Source organism: Protopterus annectens, chromosome 3.part0, assembly GCF_019279795.1.
Source record: "Protopterus annectens isolate FY-2018-M chromosome 3.part0, PAN1.0, whole genome shotgun sequence".
Taxonomy (NCBI): domain Eukaryota; kingdom Metazoa; phylum Chordata; order Ceratodontiformes; family Protopteridae; genus Protopterus; species Protopterus annectens.
The window spans coordinates 955105055-955118382 of NC_056731.1; positions in this window are offsets into that span (position 1 = coordinate 955105055).

Below are 13328 nucleotides of genomic sequence, written 5' to 3' on the forward strand. Positions count from 1 at the left end.
GAACAAAACTAGTACTGGTGCTTTAGCCAGACACACCCTTATTTTCCCAAGTCACAATTTCTTATTTGTGGTTTTACAACAAGTAGAACATAACAAAAGAGGGGGGCCCTGTGAACTCATATTAGAAGAGGCTGAAGTGGAATGGCAGAATTGCAACTGCTGCTTACTCTTTTCCGGGGTTAAATGAAGCCTTATCTATCAAGAGCTTGTTGAAGCTCAAAGCCCTGGCAAGATAGGGGTGGCAGCTTGTTTGTTTCACAAAAATGTTTAAAACATCTAACTGATTTTTCTTCTTTTTATACTTGTTTATGAGTAAGACTTTTTTTGGTTTTATATGTTTTTACATGTATAATACCAAAAAAATGTGTCTTGTATGATGTATTTATATTTTGTTTTTTTACATTAACATAATGTAACTCAATTTAATAACATAACATAATATATTTCAATGTTAAATATTTACACAGTACACATTTTATTTATTATTATTATTTTTTATATAACAATGGTCTATTTTTAAGCATCATTTACCATCCCAATTGTATTTGTATTTATTTTTGGTCTTGGGTTGGAAATGGTAAACTTTTTTACTAACCTTGTTTAGATGTTTAAGACTATCACTTGGGCAACATGGTTTATATAGTCAATGTTGCTTTAAATGATTCATGCTGCATGACATCATGTACTTGGGCTGTCCCAGCCCATTGGTTCAGCAGATTTGAGTAAGGTTTTTACTTGTCTGAAGAAGCTGAAGTATTTTGTTCAGTGAAAGCGTTTATGTACAATAAACAGTTGGATATTCCATTGCCTGCTCGTTTTCTCTTCTTATATCTGGACAAGGAACTAATCTTAAAAACTGCCTGGAGGAAAGCACCTTTAAAATATAATCAAAACCTGGTAAGGTTTGACAATGGCTATTCTACTAGAATAATAGAGCAAAGGAAAAAAGTGTGGCCAATGATAAAGTTCCTAAAGCAGAACAGTATTAAAGCGGAACTTGCATATCCAGCCAAGATAAAAATATTAAATGCCAACGAGATGAGAACCTTCAATGACATAGAAGAAGCTTCTTCATTTATTAAAAACAATAACATGATTTCTTAACCAGAAGATATGGAATGGATGTCACCTACTTTTAAAAGAACAAAATAAAAAAATGCTTGGACTGATGTGAAAAAGAAAAAAAAAACAGAAGACTGATTTTAAAATTGCTGTTACAGCCAAATCTCTCAAAGCATCAACTACAATTTCAACTGTTAACAGTATCTGTTAAAACATGTTTGTACTCAAAAAGGGAGAAAGGCAAGTGAATTCTCATACAAATACAGGTATGTCGTTGTGGCATTCTTTGTTTTCATAAAATAGAGTTTATGTATTACTGAAACTAATTGCACTAAATAATATATAATACTGCACTGGTTAGGAGACCGTTGTATACAAATAATCAAATAATTGGTTGGATTGATCTGACTACAAACAGACTGGCTACATGGTTTTAACTCTCTAACGTAACGTTTATGCATGAAAGCCACTGTACCTTTTATTTATTGAATAAGCGTCACAATCTTTATTCACTTGATTAACTTCAGTATTGTTGTTGGTGTTTGCCATCATTCAATCCTTAAACTAGAGAATTTAGACATGTCTCCTAGTATACTTGGGTGGGTAGCTTCTGCATATATATAGAATCGCTATTGAAAATATCAAAACACTGCTGAAGCCTGGTTCTCCAATTACTTAAATTGTATGTTCCATAGTGAAAATGTGCCTGTTGGCATGATGGGGGAAGCTCCTGTTGCTGCAGGTAGATCTGTAATGATACTGCACTTGAGAGCAGTTGGATGGTTGTACTGCAGATGTTGATGCATCTGCTCTCATGAACAGAGAAGAGGGAAGAGAAATAGCGATAACAAAAACAACATAGTATTGCTGTGTTCTCTTGGCTGTTGAGAGTTGCTTCTGTATGTGCTGGGTTGTGGGATAAGGTTTAAGACAGACTTGCATGTTATGTTTTGTTTGCATCCTCTGACTCACAAAACATTTCCTTTTCAAACTTGAGTCTATTGTAGAAAAAGGAGGGAAAAAATATGCAAATCTTGGAGAGACTCGAAGCTTTAAGCACACAGAGTGTCTTGCGAACACATTAAGCAGTCTCTCAAACCTCCTAGCAAAAAAAGAAGGTATGTCTTACCATACCGTTCCATCTGTGTTGTAGATCTTTGTTCATCCATTACAGATAGGACCTCAGTTCTGTCCTCAGAACCGATAAAGCCATTTTCCAGCTCGTGCAAGCCAAAAACTCTCAGCTAAGAACCTACCCATAATGCCCCTCTCCTAGATACTCCAGATCGAGTTTGCCCACCCTAGATAAAAGATGTAGTAATAGGAAAAAAGGTAGGAGGCTCTGTCTGAGCAAATACTCTAACCAGGAGTTCCTAAAGTCCACCAGGAATCCAGGCAGGGGAAAGGAGGGCAGGAAGTAATGAAGGAACAAAGATCTACAACACAGATGGAATGTTATGGTAAGACATAACTTCTTTATCTGATGTCGTAAATCTTTGTTCATACATTACAGATAGGACCGATTCCCCAGCTACTTGAGTCCTGGGTGGCCCTAAGGAAGGATATTCCTGAGCATCATAGAACCAAAAGATGCTCATCCCCTGGAGGCCAAGTCCAATTTCTAATGAGATATGAAGGTATGAGGTCTTGCCCAAGTGGCTGCTGCACATATATCATTCATAGAGGCTCTGGAATGAAAAGCTACAGAAGTAGCCATAGATCTGGTAGAATAAGCCTTTATTCTGGAAGGTATGGGTAGCTTATTCTGTTGGTAGATAAAGGTAATGATGTTTCTAAGCCAAGAGGATAAATTCATTTTGGATACAGGTTTACCCAATCTGGGTCCTGCAAAGGCCACAAATAATTGATCTGTTTTCCTGAAAGATTTAGTCCTGTCCAAATAACCACAAAGCTGCCAGTGCACATCAAGGGTGTGCAAAAGGTACTCCCCTCTATTAGAATGCCTTGGGAAGAAAACTGGCAGGTCAATAGATTGGTTAATGGAAAAGCCAGAAATGACCTTGGGCAAGAAAGAAGGGTCAATAAGAAGGGACACCCTATCCATGTGGAAGATCAAGTAAGGACTCTTGACACACAAGGCCTGCAGTTCAGATAATCTTCTCACTGAGGTGAGTGCTACTATAAGTATGGTTTTCCATGACAAAAATTTCAAATCACATGAATCAAAGGGCTCGGAGGGAGAGTCTGTGAGAGACTGAAGCATCAGAGTCAAGTAACAGGGTTTTAAGAGAGGCTTGACCAGAGGTTTAACATGTAATACTCCCTTCAAAAAGGTCTTGCATAGGTGGTGTGACATAATTGAAGAATTATCAAGACTGTTATGAAAATTTGCGAGAGCTGCTAAATGTACAGTGATTGTTGAAGCTGAGGCTCCTGCATGTAGAAGAGTAGTCAGGTATTGTAAAATATTTTGAATAGGCATAGAGAAAGGGTCTAAGTTCTGGTCTTTGGCCCAAACAGAGAACCTAGTCCACTTACTAGAATAAACCTTTCTAGTGGAAGGTTTGTGTGAGGCCAGAAGAATTTCACAAACAGGAGATGGGGTGTCAGGCAGCCTGGTAATCATTGGAAGTAGAGGAACCAAGCTGTGAGCTTGAGACTGTGCAGGGTCAGATGAATCAATCCCTGAGGATGAGATAACAGGTCCTAGGAATGATCCAGGGTCCACAGTCTGTGAATCAGATGAGGCCATAGAAACGGGAACCAGACTTGACATGACCAGTAGGGAGCAAATAGGATCACTTTGCTTTTTAACCTCTAAGCTTTCTGGAGAAATTTTGGAATGAGGGGAAATGGAAGAAAGGCATACAGAAGACCCAGGGGCCAATTGTGCATTAGACCGTCTCTCAGTGGTTCACCCTGAGGGGAGATCAAGGCAAAATAGCTCCTGTATTTGTAGTTCAGAGGGGAAGTGAGCAGGTCACAGCAAGGCTTGCCCCAATGTTGGAATATCCAATCTGCTATTACAGGGTTGAGGAACCACTCATGAGGCATCAGTATGTTCCTGCTCAGATTGTCCGCAATACGGTTGGAACTCCCGGGAATGTGCGTTGCTATAAGAAAGCGATTGGAAGCTATCACCCAGTGCCAAATCCTTATGGCTTCCCGACACAGGGGTAAGATCTGGTTCCAACTTGCTTGTTGATATACCATTATGACTGGCATGTTGTCTGACTGAATTGCAATGGTCTCCGAGGGTAGAGATGCATGGAAAACTTGCAACGCTAAGAGAACTGCCCTCAATTCCAGGACATTTATGTGCAAGTTGGCTTTGATGGGGGTTCAGGTGCCTTGGGCAGTCTTTCCCTGAAAATGCCCCCCACCCTAAAAGTGAAGCATCTGTGGCCACCTTGGCCGTGGGTTGGGGAAGACAGAACGGTCGACACCAAAGATTCTTTTGTGGCTCCATCCACCATAGCATTTCTTCCTTGCAATGGTTTGTAAGGCATAACATGTGGCTGAGTGGGTGGGTTAACAATGACCATTGTGCAGAAAGGAGCCACTACAGGATTCTCATGTGCAGTCTTTCCAGTGGTACTAAAATAATGGCAACTGCCATCGAGCCCAAGAGTTGCAGTACAAGACATGCTGGTACAAACGTGTGAGGAAAAAGGTCTTGAATTTGGTGTCCTATTTTCAAAATCCTGTGATGGGGGAGAGAAGCTTGACAGGATGTTGTGTCGAAGACCGCTCCAATAAATTCCAGTGTCTTCATTGGGGACATCTGAGATTTGTCTTTGTTGATTGTAATCCCCAAGCGGACAGCAAGACCTTGAGTGTCATGCACCTCTTCAGACAGTATCCCCACCAACGAGGAAGACATTTCAAAAATTAGGTCTCTTTGGAGTCGAGTAAAGTGTGCCAGATAATTCAGTGACCGAAAGGCAAAGTTCGCTGATGCATAGGTCCACTTCCCTAATCTGTCCATGGTCCGGGACTCCCTGTTTGGAGGATGGACAGTGGAACTATCTTCTGCTAGCTCCCTCTTGGTGGCCACCACCATGACCATAGAATCAACTGTCATGTGCTTGGACCAATGGGGCTGGTCTTTAGGTGTAGATAAAATTTTGTCCGGCCTCCGAGGGGCAGGTTCTACATTGTCTGGGGCCTTCCAGGCATGCTGCACAATTAGTTTAACAAGATCATCTGCTGGTGGGGTCACCCAGGAAGTAGATGGCTGGGCATGAAGGCCTGCAGAAACACAGATTCCTCAGAAGAAGGGTTAGAGGACTTCCATTCCCCCCGCTGTTTGAGGATTTTGAGAATGTCTCTGAATGAGAAGTTGTCTAGGGGAGAATGTGGGGACACTTCTCCCTCATCACAATCAGTGTCTTCTGTGATAGAATCTTCCAAGGAGTCAAGGTGCTTCCTCTTGCACCATTTCTTCTGAGGTTGTTCTCCAGTGGGATCTTCTGAGTAGGACGCTGGAGAAGGGGTTCCCTTCACAAGGGGTTCTTGTGACTCCTGTGCCCGGGCACCTGACATAGCGGGTTGGGAGAGGAGCATGCTATGGGAGGTTTCTGATATTGGTGTCTTAGGTGCTGGCTGTGAGCCTTCAGAATGAAGGACCTTTTCCATCACCTGTACAGCAGGCCTACTCAAGCCCACCTCCAGTTGAGGGGTTTAGAGAGAACTGGAAGCCATCAGAGCCGTGGACATAGATGGTGCCAGCGAGAAAATAGGTGCTGGATTAGGTAACAAGGTACAGACGGTCCAAGCACCACTCCGAGAAAGCATCGGCTCCATCGTAGCCGATGCAGGAAGGGTGGTTAGTGCCGACAGGGGAGACACTGCTTTCAGAACTGAGACAGTATGTACCGAAGCAGACATCAGTACTGGGAACAGGGTGGATGCTGGAGGAGGATAAGCAGGGGAAGATGAAGTAAAAAATTCCGAGCCAGGAGGGATGGAAGGTCTAGCTGGAATGGGCAATCCCCTAGCTGCCAGAAACTGGTCCACAACCCGCACTAGGTCTAGTTCAGAAAAACTCCAAGTAGATCTAAAGGAGGCTGCTGAAGGGGAATCAGGTCTTTCTAGAAAGGGACTAAACCTCTGCCCCAAGAAAGGGTCGTAAGTTGGAGAATATTTTGTCCTTGGCAGGTATTCAAATTTTGGAGTTGATGGAGCTGAAGAAACTGTTGGCACCATGGCCGGGGATGGTTCCAAGGCATATACAGTCATCAGAGCCCATGGAGCCAAAGAAGCTGTCAGCACCATGAACGGAAATGGTGCCGGGGCATGTACAGTCATCGGAGCCCATGGAGCTGAGGAAACTGTCAGCACTATGGACGAGGATGGTGCCGAGGTATGTACAGTCATCAAAGCCAATGTGAGAACCAAGGATGGCACCAAAGTCAGTGGTACTGTAGCTGGAACCAAAATAGGAGTGAATACCATGGTCAGCACCGAGAGAGAGAACACAGATCCTGGTACCGAGGAGGTCTGCATCGAGGGCACTGGCGAAGCATGGATCCAACTCGGTTCCATAACTGATGGAGATTCAGGAACTGAGTGACTCAGTTTTTCCTTATACTTTTTGTTTTAGGAGGTGGTGACACCTCCAACCCAGACAGAGCCTCCGAGAAAAATGTCTTGAGTAAACCTTTTAAAATACGTTTATTTTTACGTTCTGCTAGTGTCTGATTACTAAAACTAGCACAAATGTCAACATCAGCTGTAATATGATCCACGCCCAAACAGTAGACACAACTGACATGTGTATCTGAGTTAGGCATCTTACGTCCACACTTGTCACACTGTTTAAAACCCAACTAAGCTTTGTCTGACATGGTAAGGAAACAATGCTATCCTATAGAAAAAATAAGGAAGAAAAATACCAGTGATGTTATGTTAAGAAATACCACTAGTAAAAAGGGAAGGCCTGTCAAAGACAGGAGATAAGGACAGTAAAAAAAAGGGTAAAAAATTTAATTACCAAAGAAAAGGGTAGGAAATAGGCCTAGGCTATAGGCGACAGACAGAGAAGGCTAACTTGAATAAAAATTTAGTAATTTAAAAGAAAAACTGTTATAAAAGCAACAATTTACTACTTATCTTTGAGAGAGATGACTAACATGTCTGACTAGGAATGCAGCAAATGAGATCTGGAGGATCTACGAGAGGGGCAGTGTGTGTAGGTTCTTAGCTGAGAGTTTTTGGCTTGCACAAGCTGGAAAATGGCTGTATCGGTTCCGAGGATAGAACCAAGGTCCTATCTGTAATGTTTGAACAAAGATTTACAACATCAGATACGTACTTTTTTTTTTTTGTTAGTTAAAGGTATGCACGATAATCTAATGGACAAATTTTTATCCATTAGATTAGGAATGACTTTCATTCCAAGTCTAGAGTGGAATTTAGATAGACTAATAGCTGTTATTTTAACCTTATTACTAAATATGAGCTATTTGTAAAGCCTGACCAAAATATCATCTCACATGTATTCATAGAACTAATAAAACAATCTCTTTTAAAATCTTATGCACAAACATAAATCTTGTTGTTATCCGAGGTAGCTGTTTAATAGTTATAATTGAAAAAAAACTATTGTATCCTTACAATAAGTTAAAATGGACTTAACTTTAGTATCCTTAAATACCAATGGCTTAAATAATTCAAGCAAGGCATCAAACTTATTGAAATATGTAAAACTTAACAAAGCACAAGTAATCTTTCTCCAAGAAATGTATTTTAAAATAAATGACACATTTACATGGATTCCTAAGGTTTATATGATTTTAGCACAATCTTCATGTAAGGCAAAGACACAAGGAGTATTAATTATATGGAAAAAGAATATAGTTATCCCAGAAATTATTTAAAAATATGAAGACAAAGAAGGCCTCTTAGCATTTGTAATAGTTAAGTTCAATAATAGATTATGGACTCTTGCAAATCTTTACAGGTTCCCAGGTATTGGAATAGGGATGGTCAAAAAGCACTTGGATTTCATTTCCAATAATTATAAAGGAAATTTAATAATGGGAGGGGATTTTAACTGTATTCTAAAGACTTCTGAATCTACCAACAAGAGACCTTTTCGTGCAACTTCTATTTCAAAAATCTTTTAAAAAGTGGATGGAATCATTTAATTTAATAGATACATACAACTTAAAAGAAAACAAATCTTTATTATTCTCCCATCAATATCACAGATTTAGAACACAAAAAAGAATAGATAAAATATTTGTTGTTCAAAATTTACAAACTAAAATTACAAATTTCTCCATTGTACCATGCCCTTTCTCAGACCATGATTCTTTGATTTTGAAACTTCAGAGTTTAAACCATTAATCTTCACCACTAGAATATCATCATATATCACAAAAATTAAAGAGTTCAAACCCTGGTTATTGTCGCAACTGCAATTTTTTCCTAGAAGTTAACTGTACATCAGAAGTTAATAAAATCATGGTATGGGACTCACTAAAAGCTTATATATTTGGTAAAACCCTTAGTTGGTACAAAAACAAAGTCAGAGAGTGAGATTCTGAATTATTAGACTTACAAACCAAACTTTTGTCAATCAAATTAAAAAAAAAAAATTGTCAAGATACCAAGAAGAAAATAGAGGAATTAAATAAAAAAATATAATGAAATTCTAACAGACAAAACAAGTTTAGCCTTAGAAAAATTCAAAGTAAACTAATTTGCTACTTCCCCAAGTATTTACATAATTTATCTACAAGAATTAAAATGCATTCCAAAGCAAATAATATTAATACCATCTACCATGAAAAGAAATGGAAGAAATTATCAGATAAAGAAGATATCCTTGATGCATTCAGATATTATAAAAAACATTTTAAAAAAGAATATTTAGATACAGATCAATTGAAGCTGGAAATAAATCTCATTAATGCAAAAAAATTCAAGAAGAATTAAAATCAGACTTATAAAAACCCACATCTTATAAAGAAATTTTAGATAAAATAAAATAATGTAAAGCTAATAATGTACCAGGAATAGATGGTATAATTATGGAATTATATAAACCTTTCCCCTCTATGATAATTTCTCTATTTCATAAAACCTTATTGGAAATACAGTCAGAAGCATCTATACCACCCTCTTGGAAATATTCTTTAATCACCCCAATATTAAAAGATAATAAAACAAATCTCTGTACTTCATATAGACCTATATATCTATTAAACAACACGATATGTATGTCAATATTAGCCAATAGAATGAAGGTACCACTTTCCAAAACAATAAATAATGATCAAACTGGATTTATATATAATAGGCATACACATTACACTATTGAAAGGATAATCACACTTATAGATTTTATAAATAAAGAAAATAAAGAAGCACTCATAGTTGGGCTAGACATAGAGAAAGCCTTTGATTCACTAAAATGGAATTACCTATTTAAAATTTTGGAATTATTTGAATTTTCCCATCTCTTTTATTCACCTCTTAAAAAAAAAAAAATATATATATATATATATATATATATATAGATATATATATATATATATATAAATAATTTAGCTTATATTAAATTAGGTCCTTTCACCTCAGAATCCATCTATATAACAAAAGGTACTAAACAAGGTTGTCCTATGTCACCAATACTATTTGCACTGGCCATTGAAATTCTTGCAGAATCTATATGTCTTCTTCTTCTTTTGGGTTTTTCCCGGTTAGGGGTGACCACAGTGGATCTCCTGTCTGCTCATGAGTGGCAGTGGAGTTTTATAGTTTCAAGTTGCCAGCCTGGTGCTGAACCTTCCACAGAAGCCAAGCAGACGCACGCACTCATACCTAGGGTCAATTTAGAGTATCTAATCCACCTACGGCAAGTCTTTGGGATGAAACCGGAGCACCTAGAGTAAACCCACATGACCACAGGGAGGACATGCAGACTCTGCACAGAAAGCACCCCAGCTGAGGATCGAACTGCAGAACCTCTTGCTGTGAGGCGGCAACATGATCCGCTGCACTACCATGACCACCCTTCTTGCAGAATCTATATGTAACAATTTATAAATTAAAAGGAGTGGATGTTTATAACCAATATAATTCTAAAGTAATGCTCTTTACCGATGACATATTATTAACTTTATCAAATTCTAAACAATCTTTAGAGGAATTGGAAACAGTAATAAAGAAATTTTATATGACTCCAGGCCTTCATTTCAACAAAACAAAATCAATTTTTTTTTATTTTTAAATAAGGAAAAAGAAGTACAAGTCAAATGAGAACATATCATAGGGAAACAAGAATCTACTCTAAAATATCTAGGGATTGTGCTATGTAAAAATACAAATGAATTAGTTTCAATAAATTATAAAAATATAATCAACGCAATTAAAAACTATATGGAAAAATGGAATAAGATAACACTAAACTTTGAAGACAGACTACAATTAATAAAAATGGTCTTACTACCTAAAATTCTGTATGTAGCAATGGCAATACAGATGCTTCCTGAAAGATGTCTTCTTAAAGAAATACATTTTTGCCTACTACAATTTTTATGGTACCCCAAAATAAATAGAAAAGTCCTAACACACCATATTAGACCATGGAAATGAGGATGACTGAATTTTCCAGCTATTTAATCATATATAAAAACATTCATATTCAAAACTATTATAGACTTGATAAACCCTAATTATATCGCTAACTGGAAAGACTTATTAACAACAATATCAATAAATGAGCTCAATTTACTAAAATAGATTTCAACATCAGACAAAACAAATAAACATTGGTACATATTAAGTATTAGTATGCAATATAACTTAAAATCAACTAAAGCACATTTAATTAATAATTATATTAATTCCTTTAGAAAAATTATCAGTGCAAATATTGATTTGAAATTGTGGATTGACCTTTTAACCCCATTCATCATAACTAAGAATTATTCTTACAAAATATACAGAGAAACAATTATTTCTTGGGAACAGAATGGATTTATATGTTGGTTTCAATGTACTAAAAAACTGAAGGTCTTAGACTCACAAACAATACAAACTACTTACAACTTTCCACCACAGGACTGGTTAACACTACAAAGTATTATAATGCACTCCCAAGACTTATGTAGAATAATCAATAATTTATGCTATAAAAACATACCAAATTTTATAAATTGCTTAAATGGATTTATATACAACTATAATAAGGGAATAATATTTCAAGCTTATACAAAGGGGTCTATATTCTGATATTGCATGCTCAGAAGAGTGAATGACACATAATCAACCCCATGTAAGCAAAAGCTTACAACGTCAAAACCCGGGGCTTCGCCCCCACACTCTCCGACATGGGAGGCTGTGCCCCCTACACCCCCTACTTAAATATACCAGCTCCAAGACTGCACTACAGTGCCAAAAAGGCAAAGTAGCAAAAGTGGCCAAATAATTTCTTTCCCAGGGAAAGAATTTGCTGAAAAGCCACTTCGCTATTTTGTCTTTTTGCGCTTTTCAGTTTGACAAAGATGGATTCGACAACCTGCATCTGCAACAGCATAATAGGGAGCCTATAAAAAGAACTAATAAACTATAAAACAACACCTAAACCTTCATATAGGCTGTTTATAATGAAAGGACAATCACTACAGTTAACAGAAGAAACTAAATCAACAATTGTATTTTCAGAAAATCACACATCTATTACACAATATTGGAAACATTTTATTTGGAAATACTTACACAGAGCTTTCATAACTCCAGATAAAATTAATAAAATTAACTGTTCCGCAAATGGAATATATTGGAGATGTGAGAAAGTATACAAAGCAGATTGGAATCACATTTTTCATGACTATAGTAAAATTAAATCTTATTGGAATGGGATTAACTACTTTTTACAAGCTTTATTCAAAGAATCCTTTGTCTTAACTAACGCCTTAATTCTTTTAAATGTAAATGAATGGCCAGATTTGAATAAAACAAATATGCATTTGATATGGACAATACTTGCAATTGCAAGAAAATGTATAACCAGAAGATGGAATTCAAACACAACACCAACCTTGGAATAATTTTACATTCTATTGAGGACTACAGCAATGATGGAATCCAAAATCAAAGAACAAAGGATTTACCCTAGGTCATTGGTCAACAACCCATAGAAGAAAGTTATCTCTTTGTTGGACACTCTGCAATAATTAAAAGATATAAACTGAAAAGCAAAGTGTTAATTTGATTTGTAACAATGCATATTAATTACAACTAAAGGTCAGGCTGATGTAAATATTGTAGATAGTTATTCAAGATGTTATGTATAACAAAAAAAATATTATGAAAATGTTATAATAGTATTTGAAATTAAAAATTATATTAGTGAAAAAAGAAATGGCAAGGGGGTTCCAAATAGAAGTCTCAAACCTCACAAAACTAAGGACAGTCCAATAAGTCTGAATGACTATTCAAGAGAATTTTTGACCCCTTCCCACCCTGGCCCCTTTTCTCTTCCAGAAAGTTTGAATCTGCATATTTCTCTTTGGCAACAGATTGTCCCAGACAAATGGGTTCTGAAAAATCACTCATGAAGGTTACAGAGGGCAGTCAGAGGAAATTCCTTCTTTCTGTGTGTGTGTGTGTGTGGGGGGGGGGCATTCTTCATCATGCAGATTGGACTTTTTTGTTTCCACCTCTTCTTCATCACATGCTGTCCCAAAGAGTGATACATCCACTTCCTCTTTCCCTGGTGGGGAAGTGGTTTTCTTCAAGGATGTTCCTAGTGCCATAGAAAGTAAATGCTTGGAGACCTCTTTTGGATCTTTCTTTTTGAAACCTGTTTGTGATAGTAGCAATATTAAAAATATTGTCAGTTCATGACCTGTTACCTCTTCTTCCTCTTTCAAGTTTCCTGGTTAACACTAGACTTAAATGATGGTTTTCATCACATCCCTGTTCATTCAGACTTCATATGTTTCTTACGGTTTTGTGCATCTGGATCACATTATCAGTTCTCTGCCTTACTCTTTGGACTATCCACTGTGACAGGAGTGTTCAGAGAGTGTCTAGCTCTGATTATAGCTCATTGCAGACTACAGGGTATCCACATTTTTCCATATTTTGATGACTTGCTTATGTTTGCAGAGTTTTTGCCAAGGTGTAGAGAATCTCTTTCTTTGGTGAGAGATCTCTTGCACAAACTGGAATTCCAAGAGAACTTTTAAAAGTTTTTCTTGTCTCCCTCACAAAGGATTGTTCTTAGGATGTCAGGTAGACACCACAAATATATCTTATCTAGATCTATTTCTGAGGTTTCCCATTAA